General features: G+C 44.1%; 1 protein-coding gene and 1 non-coding gene across 2 annotated transcripts in view; both read left to right on the forward strand.

The window, feature by feature from the left end:
* The window catches only part of RPH3A (rabphilin 3A), a 265,679-nt gene that overhangs the window by 62,339 nt on the left and 183,193 nt on the right, over positions 1–20,147 (forward strand). The window lies entirely within an intron of this gene.
* Positions 11,924–12,030, forward strand: LOC122695743. Its single transcript, XR_006341500.1, has one exon. It is a non-coding gene; the product is annotated as a U6 spliceosomal RNA (small nuclear RNA).

The raw sequence follows: 20,147 nt of genomic DNA on the forward strand, positions 1-20,147 counted from the left end.
CGTCAAGGCTGTATATTGTCACCCTGCTTATTTAACTTATATGCAGAGTACATCATGAGAAACGCTGGGCTGGAGGAAGCACAAGCTGGAATCAAGATTGCCGGGAGAAATATCAATAACCTCAGATATGCAGATGACACCACTCTTATGGCAGAAAGTGAAGAAGAACTAAAGAGCCTGTTGATGAAAGTGAAAGAGGAGAGTGAAAAAGTTGGCTTAAAGCTCAACATTCAGAAAACTAACATCATGGCATCTGGTCCCATCATTTCATGGCAAATAGATGGGGAAAAGTGGAAACAGTGGCTGACTTTATTTTTCTGGGCTCCAAAATCACTGCAGATGGTGACTGCAGCCATGAAATTAAAAGACGCTTACTCCTTGGCAGGAAAGTTACGATCAACCTAGACAGCATATTAAAAAGCAGAGACATTACTTTGCCAACAAAGGTCCATCTAGTCAGGGCTATGGTTTTTCCAGTGGTCATGTATGGATGTGAGAGTTGGACTGTAAAGAAAGCTGAGCGCAAAAGAATTGATGCTTATGAACTGTGGTGTTGGAGAAGACTCTTGAGAGTCCCTTGAACTGCAAGGAGATCCAACCAGTCCATCCTAAAGGAGATCAGTCCTGGGTGTTCACTGGAAGGACTGATGTTGAAGCTGAAACTCCAATACTTTGGCCATCTGATGTGAAGAGCTGACTCATTTGAAAAGACCCTGATGCTGGGAAAGATTGAGGGCAGGAGGAGAAGGGGATGACAGAGGATGAGGTGGTTTGATGGCATCACCGACTCGATGGCCATGGGTTTGGGTGAACTCCGGGAGTTGGTGATGGACAGGGAGGCCTGGCGTGCTGTGGTTCCTGGGGTCACAAAGAGTTGGACATAACGGAGGGACTGAACTGAACTGAAAATATATGTAACATACAATTTCCCATTCCAGACATTTTAAAGTGTATAATTGAGTCATGTTAAGTACATTCATGACATTGTGCGATTACCATCCCAGATGGAAACTCTGTGCCCTTAAAAGGTATCTCCCATTTCCTATCCCACTCAGCCTCTAGTAACCACTCTTCTGCTTTATGCCTGTATGAGCCTGCCTTTTCTAGGGACCTCATGGAAGTTGAGTCACACAATATTTGTCCCTTTGTGTCTGACTTGTTTTATGTATTTCTTTCTTTCTTTATTTCTGGCTGCGCTGGGTCCTCGTTGCTGTCCTTGGGCTTTCTCTAGTTGTGATGAGTGGGGGCTACTCTTCACTGTGGCGCTCTGGCTTCTCATTGTGGAGGCTTCTCTTGTTTCGGAGCACAAGCCCTACACAAGCGGGCTCAGCAGTTGTGGCACATGGGCTCAATTGCTCCGAGGCATGGGGGATCTTCCCCGAGGAGGGATAGAACCCGTGTCCCTGCATTGGCAGGCAGACTCTTAACCACTGACCACCAGGGAGGGAAGTCCCTGGCTTATTTTATGTAAACAAAATGTTTTTGAGGTTCATCCATGTTGCAGCATATATCAGAATTTATTCCTCTTTGAAAGCTGAATAGTATTTCATTGCGTGGTTAGAACTTATTTTGTTTATCTGTTCATCTGTCGATGAACATCTGGGTTGTTTGCACCATTTGGCTATTATGACTAATGATGCCGTGAGCACGAATGTACGAATATCTGTTTGAATTCCTGCTTTCAATTTTCGGGATACGTACTGAGAAGTGGAGTTACTGGATCATATAGCGGCTTGTTTTGAGCAACCACCAGTCTGGAACTTTCATTTGAAAAACCAGTCACTTCCTGTATTTGTGTGTGTAACCATAGGGCCAAAGTGGGTGGGTGGCTGGTGAACGACCCAAGAGAAAACATAAAACTCTGTCCTTGGAGAGCCCCCATCATCGAGTGAGGTTCCTGTGCACATTTGTTCTCCTCCTTTCTTTCCTCTGCCCCATGAAAACACCCTTTCCTTCTTTCATTCATTCATGTTTCAACACATATATATTGATTGATTTGCCATGTTTCAGGCATAGGTTTAGGTGCTGGAATATTCTGGTGAAAATACTGTTTCTGCCCTTAAGGAGCTAATATGATGATAATTATAAATAGTCCAATAAGCAACATAAATAGATAACACTGGAAAATATAGAGGGGTGAAGATAGTTATGGAGGAAAAAAATATAGGGGAATCGGCAGGGAGTGCTGTGATGAGAGATGCTGCTATTTTAAATAGGGGGTCACAGAAAGACTGACTGAGAAGGTGGCCTTTGAGCAAAGACCTGAAGTGGGGAGGAGGGAGGTGGAGGTGTGGATGAAGGGAAGAGCATTTCAGACAGAGGGAACAGCCAGTGCAGAGGCCCTGAGGTAGGAGCCTCCATGCTCTAGAAGAGCATGCCTGGGGACAGTGAGCAAGAGGGAGAATAGGAGGAGATGAGGCTAGGGAAATCATGAGGGCAGAATGACCTCCTGGAGACTCCTGTAAGGTCATTGGCTTCCTTTCTGAGTGAAGGAGGGCATCTCTGGAAAATTTTGACTGGAGGAATAGTGGGATCTGATTTCTTTCCTTTTTTTTCCCCTTCCTTTTTTTTTTTTAAGTATTTCCTATTATTATTATTATTTAATGCTTATTTATATATTCATTTGGCTGCATTGAGTTTTAGCTGTCACACTTGATATCTTTGTTGTGGTAGTGGACTTCTCTCTAATTTTGACACACCAACTGTTGAGCGCATGGACTCAGTAGTTGTGAAGCGTGGGCTTAGTTGCCCTGTGGCATGTGGGTCTTAGTTCCTCACCAGGGATCAAACCCGTGTCCCCTACATTGGAAGGCGGATTCTTAACCACTGGACCACCAGGGAAGTCCCTCCTTTCCTTCCCTTTTTAAAGCGGGTTTATGCCACCTACTATGTTGAGAGTAGTCTGCAAGGGAAGATGCCCTGGAGGAGGGCAAGGTACCTCAATCCAGTGTTCTTGCCTGGAGAATCCCATGGACAGAGGAGCCTGGTGGGCTACAGTCTATGGGGTCTCAGAGTTGGACATGACTGAAGCAACTTACACACACATACACAGTCTGCAAGGGGGACCAGGGCAAAGGCTGGGAGACCACTTAGAAAGTAGTTACAATGATCCAGGGGAGAGAAGATGAGGACATGTTCCATATTGTTAGCTGTGGAGGTGATGCGAAATGTTTGGATTCAGGAGACGTGTTGCAGGCTGAGCCAAAAGAACTTGTGGGTGGATTGTGTGACTTATTTGTCAATAAAATGCTCTAAAGAAACCAAATGTTTTGCTGCATCTGTAGGAATGACTGCTAAGGGTTTGATATATTGGGGCAAGATCCATTTATTGATAGAAGATGGTTGCTTTTGGGGCTGGTGCCCAGATGGTCAGATTAACTGACCTTTGCCAGCTGGTGCCTTATGGTCTATCTTCTCAGGTTCAGAGGAGGAAGAAGAAGATGATGATAATGATAACTGCTAATATTGATTGAGAACTTTCTTTATGCCTGGCACTCTTCTTAACACTCAAATCTCATACAGTAGATAGATATTCTTTGATATATATTTAGAAAACTAATTTGAGATAATCACAAAGTTACAGAAAAGTTGGGAGTACAGTACCAACTTTTTTTTTTCCTGCTGAATCATTTGACAGTAAGTTGACTTTTGAAGCTTCCATTTCCTCTAGTGTAAAAAGCCTGGAGTGTGGGATTTTAAATCAGACTGGCCTAAGTTGAGATCTTCGATCTACCACCAAGTTTATGGGTGACCTTGGGCAGGGCAGGGCAGCTCTCTAAGCCTCAATTTCTTTATCTGAAAGAGCAGATAATTCCAACACCTGCTTTCTCAGATGGGGGTGTGTGGATTCCATGGGACAATATGTGTAAATTACCTAGGAGAGAGTCTGGCTTAATGGTAATTGGTTGGTAAGTGAGCTTCTGGGATTCTTGTTTAGGTCCCTGAAAATAGTGTTTCATTCAAAACAGGGCGTGAGTAATTAGAGGCGCAGTTTGGTCTAGGCCCCTGGAAGATCTTCATGGAAGTGAAGTGCTCTCTTCCCATTTTACAGATGAGGCAACTGAGTCCAACAAAGAGTAAGAAGCTCTTGAAAGGAAGCAGATGTAGCACTGTAGCACTTACAGTTTTGTCTGTAAGTGCTTTTCAGTCTTTAATGTTCCATTAAAAAGTGAGTGTGCTACCTTCTGTGAGCAATTAAGGAAGAGTTGTTCTTGGAGCATTTCTTCTGATTAGAATGAAAACAGTTGTTTCCACAGCAGCTTTACACAAACACCGCTCTGCCTCCCCACCCTTCCCCATCAAAATAAGCAACCCAGTGCAGTCTGGGTCAGCATCCACTGGTAGCTGTACCTCAGCATTATGAGGTGTTCAAACATCAAGGTGGGGACCATTCTCTCATCTCCAAACAATGGGGACAAAATTGTTTTCCTCTTGATTGAGGCATAATTGCATCAGGATCTCAGTAGGGAGGAGGTAGGATGAAATGCCCTAGGTCATTCTGTACCTTTACAAAGTTATTAATGCTGCTCTCCTTCCGTGGGGCAGCTTCACTTTCTTTGGGTTTCCACTAACTTTTTTTTTTTTTTTGTTGGTCTGCTATGTATTGAGTGTTTCCTGTGTGCATGACTCTATATTAAGCTCTTTATTTTTTGTACAGGGGCGTTTCCCTGGCATGTCTCCCCGTTCAACTCATTCCAGATTAGCTATTTTCATAATTAAATCTAACTCTAAAGGAATGCAGTGTTAGACAAAGAAGTTTTAGTATGAGCTCCTCTACGCATGCATGGATGCATCCATTCATCCATCTACTCAGTTCATCCTGTGAAGAAAGTATTGTTTAGACTTTCCTGGTGGCCCAGTGCCTAAGACTCTGCTCCCAATGCAGGGGACCCAGGTTCGATCTCCAGTCAAGGAACTAGATCCCACATGCTGCATTGAAGACTCAGTGCAGCCAAATTAAAAAAAAGAACAAAGAAAAGAAAAAAGAAAGTATTGTTATTTTTATCTTGCAGATAAGGACCTAAAGGTCAGAGATGTTGTGATACACCTAAGGTTATACATCCAATAAGAAGTACTGGGTTTTGCTATAAGCATGAAGTGGGGCTCATTCCTGTCTTGTTGTCTGTGGCAGGCCTTGATAGTAATTATTTTAGGCTTTGCAGCCCATAGAGTTTCTTTCACAGCTATTGAACTCAGAGACAGTAGGCAAATGAATGCGTTGACTGTTCCAGTGAATGTTTGCTTAGAAAAACAGAAAACAGGCCACATTTGTTCCATGGGCTGTAGTTGACCAAATTTTGCTCTGTGGTCCTGAGGGTTGTGAATTATAGTGACCCATACTACCTGCACCCCCAGCTGCAAGGATGGACATGTGACCAACCTGAGCCCATCAAAGTCTTCTCTGGGACTGATAAATTGATAATGAGAGTTTCCTCATCTGTGAAATGGGACATTAATGTTTTCTATCTCAGAGGTAAAACTTTGCAAAGGTCAAGTGAGTAAATATAGATAAAGGGCTTAGTGCCTGGCACACGATTAGATATGCTATGAAGTTTTAGTTATTTTTGTTCAAATTTGAATGTTTGCTTGATTTTGGCTATTAGCGGTCTTCAAAATTCTTTTATCCTCAGAGTTTATGGTCTATAAACAAATCTTACTTGCACAAGGGGATTATACTTATTTATTGGGACACAGTTGTGAATCCATTTGAAAAAGAAGAAACACTTTCTTGTAATGCAAATAATCACCCTTTGCTGTTTTTATAAACTCAGATTTTAAAAATCTATTTCCTGAAAGCTTCTTCACTACTGCAAAGGCTTCCTGAGCCAAGTGTGGCTTTTCACTTGTAGGGGGCACAGTGACTGCAGAGGCCCAGAAGCCACTGCCTGGTCAGATGAATCGACGTGAATTGGGAGTCAGAAGCATCAGGTTCAAGACCAGTAGCGCAGCCCCCTTGCTGCTCACTGGGAACAAGCCCTGATGTGGCAGATGACTCCAATTTCTTGCCTCTACCTGAGCTGGGAGTCAGGTTCTGCCGATGCAGCCGTGGCCGCCGTCACACAGTGTAGGTCACTGATGGGAAATTATCTTGCTGCTGTTCAGATGGAAACAGAACTTAATAGCTTATGTCTTTTTTCTCTGCTGTGTGGTGCCAGGGGCCTTTTAATGGCTTGGGGAAAGGCTGGGTGGGGGGTTTATGTCTGAAAGCCTTGCCTTTTAGGATCCTGTCCTGGCCGTGACATCAGTGACCATATTCTGAGTTTTCCTCCCTGGCCAGTCTTTAACAAACTCACTGTCATCAATTCTCTCTGCCTTCGGAATAGCCTGGGCCTCCCGGTTCTGACATCTACAGTTGGTATGGGCCTCCTCTGAAACCTCTCCTGTTTTATTGATCCAGTCCAGCTGGGCAGTCGAAGGTGTGAACATTGGGCTGCTCTAGTTCCCCACCTTGGGACTTGGGAGAATAAGAAGCAGGGGAGCTTTTTTTCCCCTCCAATGTAAAATCCTGTCTGGTCAAAGTGACCCGAGTGAGAACAGCGGCCAGAGTGGAAAAGAGATGCCCGAGTCCGGGAGTCTTGTGGGACGAGAGACGGTGCCTGAACCCGTGCGGTGGCTCCAGAAGGTGCACTGGGAAGGGGAGGGGTCTCTGCTCCTGAAGTTTCCAATGCTGACCCTCACGCCTGCATCTGACCCAAAGCAAAGGTCCTGAGAAACTGTGTAAACCGCATTTCTGGAGCCCAAATCTCAGTGTCATTGTCATGGTATGTTTAGCTGAGTTTTATCTTTATTTAGGGGCTTCCCTTGGACTGCAAGGAGATCAAACCAGTCAGTCCTAAAGGAAATCAGTCCTGAATGTTCATTGGAAAGGCTGATACTGAAGCTGAAGCTCCAATACTTTGGCCACCTGATGCCAAGAACTGACTCATTGGAAAAGACCCTGATGCTGGGAAAGATTGAAGGCAGGAGGAGAAGGGGATGACAGAGGATGAGATGGTGGGATGACAGAGGATAAGATGGTTGGATGGCATCACTGACTCGATGGACATGAGTTTGAGCAAGCTCCAGGGGTTGGTGATGGACAGGGAAGCCTGGCGTGCTGCTGTCCATGGCGTTGCAGAGTCGGACATGACTCAGTGACTGAACTGACTGAGGGGCTTCCCAGGTGGTTCAGTGGTAAAGAATCCACCTGTGAAGTAGAAGATGGTGCGATCCCTGGGTTGGGAAGATCCCCTAGAGAAGGAAATGGCAACCCACTCGAGTATTCTTGCCTGGGAAATCCCATGAGCAGAAGAGCCTAGTGGGTTGCAGTCCATGGGCTTGCAAAGAGTCAGACACAACTTAGCAAGTAAACCATCACCAACATCTTTACTTATGATTCATCTCTAGTCAGCAGAGACTTAAGTTGAATCCATCCTCCACACCTTAATTGGCATCATCATTAAGAAATGCTGATTTGGGACTTCCCTGGCAGTCTAGTGGTCAAGACTTCGCCTTACAATGAAGGATGTGCAGATTTGATTTCTGGTTGTGGAATGAAGATCCCACATGCCTTGCAGCCAAAAAATCAAAACATAGAAGAAGGGAGTTCCCTGGTGGTCCGGTGGCTAAGACTCCATGATTCTAATGCAGGGGGCCCAAGTCTGATCCCTGGTCATCAAACTAGATACTATATGCCACAACTAAGAGTTCACATGCTGCAGCTAAAGATCCTGCATGATACAAGGAAGATCAAAGATCCTGCATGCAGCAACTAAGACCTGGTACAGCCAAATAAATAAATAATATTTTAAAAACAGATGAAATACTGTAATAAATTTAATACAGACTTTAAAAATGGTCCACATAAAAAATCTTAAAAAAAAAAAAAAAGAAATGCTGATCTGATTTTGTCTACCTAAAACATTTTGATGACTTTCAGATCTCTTAAGATGAAGACCTGAAACCTCTCCATGGACTCTTGCAGCCTGATCCTAAAGCCACTCTCTGGTTCTCTACTCCAGTCACATGAGCCATTTCCAAGTTCTTTGAAAGTAGAGTGCCTCACTCCCTTCTGCCTCAGGGCCTTCGCACATGCTGTTTTAGCTCGCTTTATTGCTCTTCCCTTCTTGATTATCTCATTCAGTCTTAAGTTTTTAAATGCTGTTGACCTGTAGGGCATCTTCCAGGTATGAATCTCTAGTCCCAACCTCTACCTTGCAAATGAATCTCTAGTCCCAACCTCTACCTTGCAATATAGACTTGTGTGTATATATATATATATATATATATATATATATATATATATATATATATACACCCCCCCCCCCCCAAAGAACTGTATATAAGCCTAAATCTTCACTTGCATGTCTGTTAGGAAGCTCACATAATATGTCAAAGATAGCTTTGGATTCCCTCTCCCACCTTGCGCCCTCTCTTCTCCAAATCTTCATCTCTGAAAAAGGATTTGCTCAGGCAGCAAATTCAAGGGTCATTTGTGATTTCTTTTCCTATCAGTCAGGGCTCCAGCAGAAAACATGGCATATTCAAATCAGGGTAATTTAAAGAGGAGTTATTTATAAAGGGACCAATTAGAAAGATGTGAATGAAAGAACTTATACACATAGTGCTGGGACCCAGGACTTGAAGCAGAAGATCTGTTAGTCTTAGCCTGAGGTGAATGAAAAGAGACAAAGGCTATTCAAACTCAGAAGGAGGAACTGTGTGAAACAGGCCACCTTAGGTGACCACTGAGATCAGGGGACAGAACTATCCTAAGGAAACTTTGCAAGGAAAAGGTGAGGAATAAATACTCCCTTGTTTCATCTGCTCCCTTGCTCCCTATTGGGACAGTGCTTGGCCTGAGTAGGAACTAAAACAATGTTGTTGAATGAATGGATGGCAAGTCCTTCCCTGCTCCTTTTGCCTAGTTAAGTCCTATACTTTCTTCAGACCTCAGCTCAAACATCTCTTCCTCCAGGAAGCCTTCCCTGACTCCCCCAGAGTAGATCATTCACTTCAAATACTTCCTTGGTTTCCTTCACAGCCCCACCACATGTTGTAATTATGTATCTGTGTGATTATGTTGTTGGTATCTCAGTTCATAGACCAAGCTGTAAGATCTGGAATGGCAGTAGTCCTATTTGTCTTACTCATAATCTCTCCCCTGCATTCAGCACAATGCCTGGCACACAGGTGCTCCCCACCCCCAAAGACACAAACTCTTTGTGAAATGAATAAATAATAAATGAGCTTTCTCTAAGACTGGCCCTCTCTAACAGGTAGGTGATTTTCTATAAATATCTCTTAGGGTGACCAATGATGCTTTTGGAAAAAGCACTTCCAAATTTGACTGCTCTGTAAACTTGAATTTCCCATTGGTTCCTTATTTATTGTAGGTACACTTGGGTAGAGAATGAATTAGTAGAGCAACATTCTCAGTGCTGCCCTGATTTCACCCTCTCAGAACTCCTAATGGATTTTATTCTTTTGGGTCCAGAGCAGAATAACAATGTGGATATATGTGCAGACATTTGTCTTCCAAGTAGCTTCATGAGCAATGAAAAATGAAGATTCTTTCTCCTTATTTCTATTTCAAATCCCAACTCCATCTAAATCCACTAAAGACAGTGATATCTATCATTGATAACCAGAGTTGCTGGGTATGGTTGTGCAAGTTGCTCACTGCTCAAGGGTGAAAAGTGAGTGGGAGTTGATGTCCAGTCCGTAATCTGTTTATCACCTGAATGGACTTGGAAGGAGGGGCCCTTTTTTAAATTTGCCTCGAAGGCTACATGAACTAGCAGTTGCCCTGAAAAATAACAGTTAGAAACAAAGCAAGCTTGTGGTAAAAAAAAAAAAAAAGTTGGCAAAAAATACTCTTAAATGCATTGCCACCAGCTCATTGTAGACATTGTTGCTTAGAAGTTTTCTCTGTGATTTTTTTTTTTGGTTGTGCTGTGTTGCATGTGGTATCTTAGTTCCCTGACCAGTGATCAAACTCGTGCCCTTGGCATTGGGAGCACAGAGTCTTAACCACTGGATCACTATGGTAGTTCCTCCCTGAGATTTTTTAAATTACAGAAATAAGACCCATTTTTATAAACAAATCCAAATCACAAAGTAGAGGAAAAAGTGAACCCCCCCCAACTCCCCTTAAACTCTGTAAAACCAATTACTATTGTGTTAGCTTGTTCTACTTCCAGATTTTTAAAACGTTTCTGTACACATATTTTTCTAGAGTGTACACACATAAATTTGACACTCATAATTTAAGTGAGATAATACTAAGCATATTGTTCTTATTTTCTTTTAATATATCTTGTACACTTTTCTGTGTCAGTACATACACACCTATCTCATCCCTTTCATGGCTGTATAGTATTCCATTGCATTCTATATCATAATCTATTTAATGACTCTAATCGACAGATAGTTGGATTGTTTCTAATGTCTAGTTATTATAAATAATGCTGTTATGTTCATCTTTGATACAGTTGGCCTTCTGTATCTGCAAGTTATGCTTCTACAGATTCAAGCAACTCTGGATCAAAAATATTCAGAAAAAAATTCCAGAAATTTGCAAAAAGCAAAACTTGAATTTGCTGCATGCCAGCAACAATTTCCATAGCATTTGCATTGTATTTACAACTATTTCCATAGCATTTACATTGTATTAGGTATTACAAGTAATTTAGAGATGATTTAAAGTATATGGGAGAATGTGTGTAGGTAATATGCAAATATTATGCCATTTTATATAAGTGACTTGAGCATCTGTGGATTTTGGTATCCTCAGGGTTCCTGGAACTCATCCCCTGTGAAAACGGAGGGATGACTGTAATTAGATTTCAGAATATGCACAACTGTTTCCATAGATCTGTTTCCAGGAATGGGATTACTGTATCAAACGGTGCATGCATTTAAAATGTTAGATATTGCCAAGAACCTTCTCAAGAGCCGATATCTGTTTACTTATCCACCTGCAGGTAACCAAAACCTTCCAGCTCTTTTAAAAAAATTGTTATTATTTTTGGCTGTGCTGGGTCTTAGTTGTGGTACACGGGCTCTTCATTGTGGTGCATGGGCTTCTCTCTAGTTGTGGTGTGCAGGCTTAGTTTTTCCCTCAGCATGTGGGATTTCGGTTCCCTGACCAAGGATGGAGGCTGAGTCCCCTTCATTGGAAGGCAGATTCTTAACCACTGGACCACCAGGGACGTCTCTGTTTCTGAGTTCTTGAATGGCACGTGGAATAAGAAGGTATTGTTTGTTGTTGTTCAGTTGATAAGTCGTGTCCAACTCTTTTGCGACTCCATGGACTATAGCCTGCCAGCGTCCTCTGTCCATGGGATTTCCCAGGCGAGGATGCTGGAGTGGGTTGCCATTTCCTTCTCCAATAAGAGGGTATACTGGTTAGCTATTACACTGTAGCAAGCCACCCCAAAATTTAGTGGCTTAAAACGATAGCTGTTTTTTTTAGTAAGTGATTTTGTGTTGACAATTTAAAATGGACTGGATGGGTGGTTCTTCTGGTCTGGGCTCTGCTCAGCTGATCTAGGCTGGGTTCTCATCTGTCTGTGGCCACATGGGTGGTAGGTGATTTGGGATGGACTTGGCTGGGATGAATTATATATGCTTTATCTAGTGTCTAACTCTACCTTGTTCTCAGGAAGACATGTCCCAAGGAAGAACAGAGGAACACAAAGACTCTAGAGGCAAAGACTTGGAATTGGCATACCATCACTTCAGTTACATTTTATTGGCCAAAACAAATCACACGGCCAGCCTTAATTTAAGAGTTGGGGAGGCAGATCCAACCTCTTGATGGGAGGAGCTGCAAAGTCATGTGGCAAAGACATGGATTTTGGGAGGATATTAACTGAGATTATGAAGCAATTAATCAACTACAGGGTAGATGTCCAAGTTTGACTGTTAAAAAAAAGTTTTGGTGCTCGCTTCGGCAGCACATATACTAAAATTGGAACGATACAGAGAAGATTAGCATGGCCCCTGCGCAAGGATGACACGCAAATTCGTGAAGCGTTCCATATTTTAAAAAAAAAAAAAAAAAAAGTTTTGGCAATAAGACACTGCTCTGATTTCTGAGCCACCAACCATGAGTCATTTATTTTTTATGATTAGTAGATTTAAAAGGAAGTGGGTGGTTGTGTCTGACTTTGAAAAGTAGACATGGAAGCAATAGGCTGGTGCCAATTCCTACTCTGAGTCTTTATATTGATTAGAATGTAGATTTTGCTACTGTAATAAGGAGACCTGAAATGAGATAATAAATGTTTATTTCTTTCAAAGTCTGAGAAAACAGTCTAGGACTGATGTGGTTGTTTCCCTGTCATAAAGTCCTCAGCAGGCACTTTCTGCTTTGTTGCTTTGCTATCCTCAAACTCATGGTTATCATTTCATATCCTAAAGTGGCTGTTCCAGGTCCAGCCTTTATGTCTACATTCCATTAATAAGCAGAGAACAGGGGCATGCCTCTTCTCTTTAAAGGAACTGCTCAGAAGTTGCACGAATCACTTCTGCTCATGTCTCATTGGCTAGGATTTATTCTCATGGCCATAGCTAGTTGCAAGGGTAGGATAGTCTTTAGTTTGGGTAACTATGTGCCCAGTTAAAATTCAAGGAATTTAGGGAATTCCAAGGCAGTCCAGTGGTTAGAACTCTGCACTATAGAGTGATCTGGACTCAACTGGATCCTGCAAGCCATGCTGTGCACCTCCCCCTTACCCCATTCAAGGAATCTGTTACTAAAAGAAGAAGGGACAAATGGATATTAAGGGACATGGTTTGTGTTCTCTTTTGCATTTTCAACAGGCAGGGCAGAGCTTTATGAAGAACTATCAGTTGGTGAACTAAGGAGCAGAACTGGAGCATGGGAGTTAGAGGCACTTTACAGTTCACAAATGATAGAGTGGCAAAGAGCATAAGAGCAGTCTTTGGAGGCTGATAGACATGAGTGTGAGCAGGCTCCGGGAGTTGGTGATGGACAGGGAAGCCTGGCGTGCTGCCGTCCATGGGGTCACAAAGAGTCGGACATAACTGAGCAACTGAACTGAACTAAACTTAGACTAGGCTTTGTCCTAGTCAAGGTTTTCCAAAAAAGTAGACCCAATATGAATCAATCTCTCTCTTTCTGTTTCTCTGTCTCTCATTTTTTTAATGTTAGTTTTCTAATATGAAAAATTAAAATATATTTAAGATTACGTAAAACACAGCACAAGTGTCTGAGACTATTAGGAACTGATATGGGGGATCAACCAGACGAACTAAGGTAGTCTTACTCATGGTTATGTAACATTGTCTTTTTAAAATTTCACATGGCAATAAGAAAAACCAAAGGTAGAGGGGGTAGGAGGTTAATGGGAGCTGCCCATTGGGAAGGATCGGGGGAAAGAAATCACTCATTGAAAGACCCAGGATGGGGAGTAGGGGGGCTGAGGGAGAGAAAATGAATCACAGTCTTATTTTAACATCTTGTTAAAGACTTTCAAGAAACAATCCAAACCAGGGATAGTACATAGCCTCATTCCAGGAATAAAGTCTGTTAGAAGCATGAATGCTTGAACACGTATAGGATAGGAGGGATGAGCAACAGGAGGACTAAAGGGATGTCAGACCAGGTTAGAGATGAGAGAGACAGAGGTTGAGGCAGAGACAGACTGAGACAAAGGGAGAGAGGGAGATTGGATGAGGTTCACCCACTATGGAGGGTAACCTGCTTTACTCAAAAATCTTCTGATTTAAATGTTAATCACATTTAGGGACTTGCCTGGTCATCCAGAGATTAAGACTCCATGCTTCCTCTGCATGGGGTGTAGATTTGATCCCTAGCTGGGGAATTAGAATCCCTTGTGCTCTGCAGTGCGGCCAAAATAAATAAAATTAAATTAAAAAATGTTTATCACATCCAAAGAATACCTTCACAGCGATGTCTAGCCTGGAGTTTGATGACACAGATGGGCACAACAGCCTAGCCAAATGCACACATAGAATAAACCATCCCAGGTTTTGAGACCACCTCTGCCAGTGACTTACCGTGTGGTTCTCTGCACCTTGGCTCCTCCTATGCAAGCTCACAGGGTTGTGGTGAGATTCAGTGAGATGCCACGGGAGCTCAGTGCTGGGCTCAGCCGACGGCTCACGGCCGGTGCTATCGCTCCCCTTGACGCCCTGAAGCTGGCTTACTGCAGATACCTGGGACTCACCCTCTGGACTTTCATCTGACCCTGGGCCATGCACGCCCATCCTCAGGGCAGGATGGAAGTGCCAGAGAGTTAATATCCCTGGAGACAGTTCTCAGGTGGATTAGCTCCAGGGTGACCACCAGCTCTCTCCACGTTCAGGACTGTCCCTGTTTTAGCACTGGAAGTTCTGTATTCTAAGAAACCTTTCTGTCCCAAACATCCTCACTTGGGTGCACATTCTCCACAGGCCCCCAGATTTTCCCAAGTGGCCTTTGCAGCCGGTTAGCCAGAAGTGTGATGAAGCCAATATCCCCCAGATCAGCCTGCAGCAATGATGGGGAGTTAGTGAGGAAATACCCAGCGGATGTAGCCCTCAGTTGGGATTTCTTGGAGGTGTATCCTATCCCATGTCCCAGGTTTACCCAGCAGGAGTGCCCACAGCGCTTGTCCTGCACTGTTTCCTGGCTCCCCTCTTTCCCTGTTTCACCTCACCCCGTCTCCAGATAAAACTGCAGTCATATTGGCTTCTGGAGGGAACAGCCTCAGACAGTACATTTGAACAATTACTGTTATTGAATACTTTCCTCTTCATTCTCTCCTTAGATCCTCCCAGTAATGCTGTGAGGGCCACAGCTTATTATTGTTAGATGTATTATCATTTTTGTATGGCAACTGAGAAAACAAAAGCTCAGAGACAGAGAAGCAGGTCGCTTGCTGACGACTGAAGTGTGAGGAAGAGGAGCAGCTGAGATGTCAGTCAAGGTCTCCCAGCACCCTGTGTCACTACCCCCTCCTCTCATCTCTTGCTTCTTGCACAGTTAGTGAGTTTTGTTCATGTGGGCCTTGCTTGGCATACATAGGCATGTGCCATATAGGCATGTGACACATATGTGACATAGGAAGTCTCTTTTGTTGGATTTGCAACAGAACACCGGTGGTGGTTTGGGCTCTGCCATCTGATGACTTTATTTCTACCCAACAGGGTCCCTGACACAGCTGAGCAAGAGACTGTTTCAAATCTCTTTGAGTTATGCCAACCCTCTTAGGCTACCTCCCCGGGAGCATCTGGAGGTAGAGAGTGTAGAGATTTGCTATCTCTGACCCCGTCCAGGAATCTATCAAGATACCAGAATCGGAGTTTTCATCTCACATTCCTGAGGACCAGCTATCTGAGCTTTCATTTCAGATGCCCCTGCACAAGAGATACAGAAGCAGCAGGACAGCGCCTCATCTGATGGGCAATAGAAAGTTATAAGCAGGGGTTTATTTGAAACAAAAAAGCAAAAAAGACCCAATCGACATTCTTTCTCAGGGTCTTTCCTTCCTTGGTTTATTTTAAACATCACAAGTGAAAGTCAGAGCTGGCTTTTCAATTTTGTCACAGCAACCGCAGACTAAAGAATTCTGAGCAGTAAGGTCCCATGGGGCAGCTTCCAAACCTGTAAAACAGTAGCAATCTCTCTCTGGCTCCAAAGAGATGGCATTTGCAGAAGTGTCTTAGCTGAATCTCTCTTTCTTTCATCTCTGTCAGAACTAAAACTACATAAAACAGGTTTCATGTGTCAAAAGTTTTATTATTCCTCACCAGAACTTGCTACTTCCCTGTTAAAGGAAGTAACTTTTTCTCCCCCTCCTGATGATTTATCTCTGGAATTTTCTCAAGAGACACTAGGGTTTTTCTGAAAGGCTGAGGGCATTTTTTTCATGTTTCTTTAAGGTTCACAACAGACCAAAATGTTAGAACAAGTGTCATAGGTAGATCTGTCACCTCCAGAGTATGTTTGTGGTGACTATAAGCTTTTTTCAGGTCCAAAAAAACCAGCATTTACATAAGAGTTAACTCCATGCCAGGAACTGTGCCCTCTTTATGTTCAAGACAATCGTATAAAGTACAGGTACAATTCTGCCCATTTTACAGATGAAAAAACTGAGGCTCAAGAAGCTTAAGTGACCTGTTCAGAGTCCTTCAGCTGGTAAAGGCAGAGCTAGGGTTCAAACCCAGGTTGGCTTGATTTGAAAACCCACTCATATTTGATTGGAAAGGTGTTTTTCTATTTCTGTTTTCATTTTCTAGTTTTTTAAAAAAGTCCTTGACCTCTGGGAGGCCTTGATTATCAGCTCTGCCTATATCTGCAGGGTTGAACTCTTGGCTCAGGTATTCATTGCTTTCTGTGAAAAATTGCATTCCTATACATCTTGTATTTTCAGGGTTTTGTTAATCAGTATTGGTGGCTGTATCAGCCAATGTCCTCTTAGGAGAACAGAAATGACTGAGTGTTTAAGTAAAAGAGAGAGAGAGCTCAGGAGTTGGCTGAACAGGTGGTGGTGAGGAAATCAGAAGCCAGCAGTAGCTGAAGGACACTGCTACCCCAGGATGGGAGGGAACAGACAGAAGGGGGTGTGAGGAGGAGGGTGTGAGTAGAGTCAAGGAGCTGAGGTCTTCCTGGTGGAAGCCGCGGTCAGGGAGGTGTGCCCAGCTGGTGCTGGATTCACAGAGGAGATGCCTCTCCTTCCAGAGAAGCTGCTCGAGGCAAAGAGGGAAGGGGAGTCAGCTCTGCTTTCGCGTCTCTCCTGCCCGTGGGTTTCTACGGCTTCCCCTTGGCAGAACCTGCCTGAGGCCCGTGAGCCATGTTGTGCTCACGCTCAGCCGCTCAGTCGTGCCCGGCTCTTGGTGACCCCGTGGACGGGAGCCCACTGGGCTCCTCTGTCCGTAGGATTTCCCAGGCAAGAATACTGGGGTGGGTTGCCATTTCCTCCTCCAGGGGATCTTCCTGACCTAGGGATGAAACCTGCGTCTCCTGGTTCCTCTCATAGAAGCATTTAAATACATTTAAAAAAAAAATCCAGTTTCTAAAGCTACTGCCTTCCCTCTTTCCAATTCTTCTCTTGTCTTTGAAATTCTCTCCTTCCTTGACTCTTAAAACTCCAAGACCTATTTCTCATTCAACTTCTTTGCCAATCTTTTCCTCATTTACTTCACCTGCTTCTGAATATCCGTGTTCCTCTCAGCAGAGTTCTTCAGGACTCTGCTCACTTGCTCATGGGCACAATCTGGGATTTAACTATCATCTATATGCTCTTTCCCCCTATGTGCCTGAGCTCTAGCCTCTGTAACCAGCTACCTATTAAATACCTCCACTTGGATGTTTCAGGCGTTGCCTCGAGTGAGCAGTGGACCCCGGGAAATGTGGTGTGTGTGACACAGGGCAGAGTCGGGGAGGATGGGTCTGAGGGCAGAGGGGCCCAGGGCTGGCACTGAACGTTCGTAAACCAAACTCCTTTTCCCTCCGACTCACTCCATCCAGGTTGTGCGCTGTCTCTGGCTTTTCCTTAATACCCACCAGTACTATAGCACAAGGGCCCTCGGCCTCTGCCCACCCATCAAAACTGCTTTGAGATTCTGTCACTGAGCTGCTTCCTGGCTTCTCTCCCCAGCAGGGCTAAACTCACAAACTAAACCATGATTTTGGTGTGACTTCCATACGATTTCAAAATTGGATTCTGAGGCCCACAGTAACTTCAGATGCCAGTAAGAATGAGACTGGGTCTTCTTTCCAGATGCTGCTGTGTTCCCTCCTGTGGACTGACAGAAGCTCCTGGGGGGAAATCTGAAGGTGTGGGAGGAAATTGTGGCAGGGGAAGGGCCCCTTTCCTGGGAGCAGTGTTGAGGGGCTCAATGGCTTGGAGGAGGCCAGGCCTGGCTTCCTCTTAGAGCACACCATCCAAATATTAGTGATGGCTCAAATAAATGAACTTCTCTGTGCGAGAGTTGGGAGACACATTCTGACGTTGTCATGAGCTGTTCTCAGAGGCTGGGGTGGACAGAAAAGGGGCAGCTGGAAATAAGATGACAATATTATGGAAAGCTATGGTTTTTTCCAGTAGTCATGTATGGATGTGGGAGTTGGACAATAAAGAAGGCTGAGCACCGAAGAATTGATGCCTTGGAATTTTGGTGCTGGAGAAGACTCTTGAGAGTCCCTTGGACTGCAAGGAGATCAAACCAGTCAATCCTAAAAGAAATCAACCCTGAATATTCACTGGGAGGACTGATGCTGAAGCTGAAGCTCCAGTACTTTGGCCACTTGACTACTCATTGGAAAAGACCCTGATGCTGGGAAAGATGGAGGGCAGGAGGAGAAGGGGACGACAGAGGATGAGATGGTTGGGTGGCATCACTCAGTGGACATGAGTTTGAGAAAACCTGGGAGATAGTGAAGGTCAGGGAAGCCTGGCGTGCTGCAGTCCCTGGGGTCACAAAGAGTCAGACACAACAGCAACAATTAGGGAAAGAGTAAGAGAAGGAATGGGTGGGGAGGTGGCAGGAACCTCTCTGCCCCACTGAAAGTGGAGTGCATCCCAGCCAGTCTGGGATTTGGGGATTCCTCCTGCGTATGCTATGCTGCATCAGTCATGTCCAACTCTTTGTGACCCCATGGAATATAGCCCGCCTGGTTCCTCTGTCCATGGAATTTCCTAGGCAAGAATACTGGAGTGGGTTGCCATTTCCTTCTTCAGGGGATCTTCCTGACTCCAGGGATCAAACCCCGGAGTCTCCTGCATTGCAGGTAGATTCTTTGTGGGGCTCTTCAATTCAGTAATTACAGCTAGCTGTAGTGAAATCTGGTTTTCTGTGATAGAACCTCTTCACGGGCTCATAAAAAGGCAGTTCCACTCTGATGAAGAGCTCATGAAGTTAGGCAACTGGAAAAAGAAGAATCACACCCAGGAAAGTAACTGTGGTTTCTGGACGCTGACCTGTCAGAGCCTCCTTGCTGGGATGAGCCTGGCTTCCAAGAGAAGGGGGATAGGACCTGGCTCATGTCAAAGGAGAACAATGAAAACAAAAGCAAACCAAAAGCTTGGGCTTCATTATTACACAGGCTGGGGGGCCTGCTGTTTTTCTCCCTGTGTGATTTTGCACAGGCTCTATACCCACCACAAGACTCAGTTTTCTCTCCTGTAAAATGGGAACAGGAATAGTCCCCACCTCAGGGAGTCTTGGTGTCAATGGTATGTGATGCTTGCAAGGCACACATTACAGTGCCTGGCACACAGCAAATGAGCCATACAAGGCAACCATCATTGCTGTTATTAATTAAAAAACCCAAGGATGGGTTTTTCTCTCCAAGTGAAAAAGTCTGTTCTTGGTTTTTTTTCCTAAAATTCAGAAGCCAGAACCAGAAATTGGAAATACAAGTGCAGCTATGAAGGCAAGAGGAAAAGATATTTGAAACTTGATCTGCTTTGGATATCTAAGATCTTTGCTCACTGAGCCTATAATGCAGAGATAACAAAATAAATGCAGTCATCATCAACAACAACAAAAATCAATGCCGTGGAGGATTTTCTGTGAAGAAAAACACTTTTATGCCTTCCTGTTTGGATTCATCTCCTGTTCAAATCTATAAGGGTCTGGACATAGTTATTTTCACCTGTTTTGCAGAACAGGCTGCAAGAAGGGAAGAAACAAGATGAGGGATTTAACAGCCTTTGAAGAGAAAATAATTGGGTGCTGACTCTTAAGTCAGGCATGTGTTCAGATGGAAGAGATGTGATGGGACTCAGTATTGCTGTAACATCTTTGTGTCTCCGTTTTGATAGCTAACAGTCTACTTGGAAGCAGACCAGAAAATACAGAATCTCTGTTCTGTGTGACAGATTAGATAGGACCCTGCAGCCCTGGGAAGGGAGCCCCATGTCGGGTGCCCATGAACTCTAACATTCTTCTACTGTTGCTTTTTGCATTTTCTATCTCTATTCTTAGACTGCAGGCTACTTCATACCATTTCTTCTCTTCTTTCGAACATCAGAATGCCAATTTAACCTCCACCAAGAAGCCTGGCTCTCCTTCAGGCTGTAACACTCTTGTCCTGGTGTGACAGGGCCCACTGTCTCTTGGAAGATAGAGCTTCTGGGGAAGCCACAAAGGGGGTTAAGGCGAGAGGGTCCTTTAATGAGCCTGGCATC

Source organism: Cervus elaphus, chromosome 5 (genome assembly GCF_910594005.1).
Source record: "Cervus elaphus chromosome 5, mCerEla1.1, whole genome shotgun sequence".
Taxonomy (NCBI): Eukaryota; Metazoa; Chordata; class Mammalia; order Artiodactyla; family Cervidae; genus Cervus; species Cervus elaphus.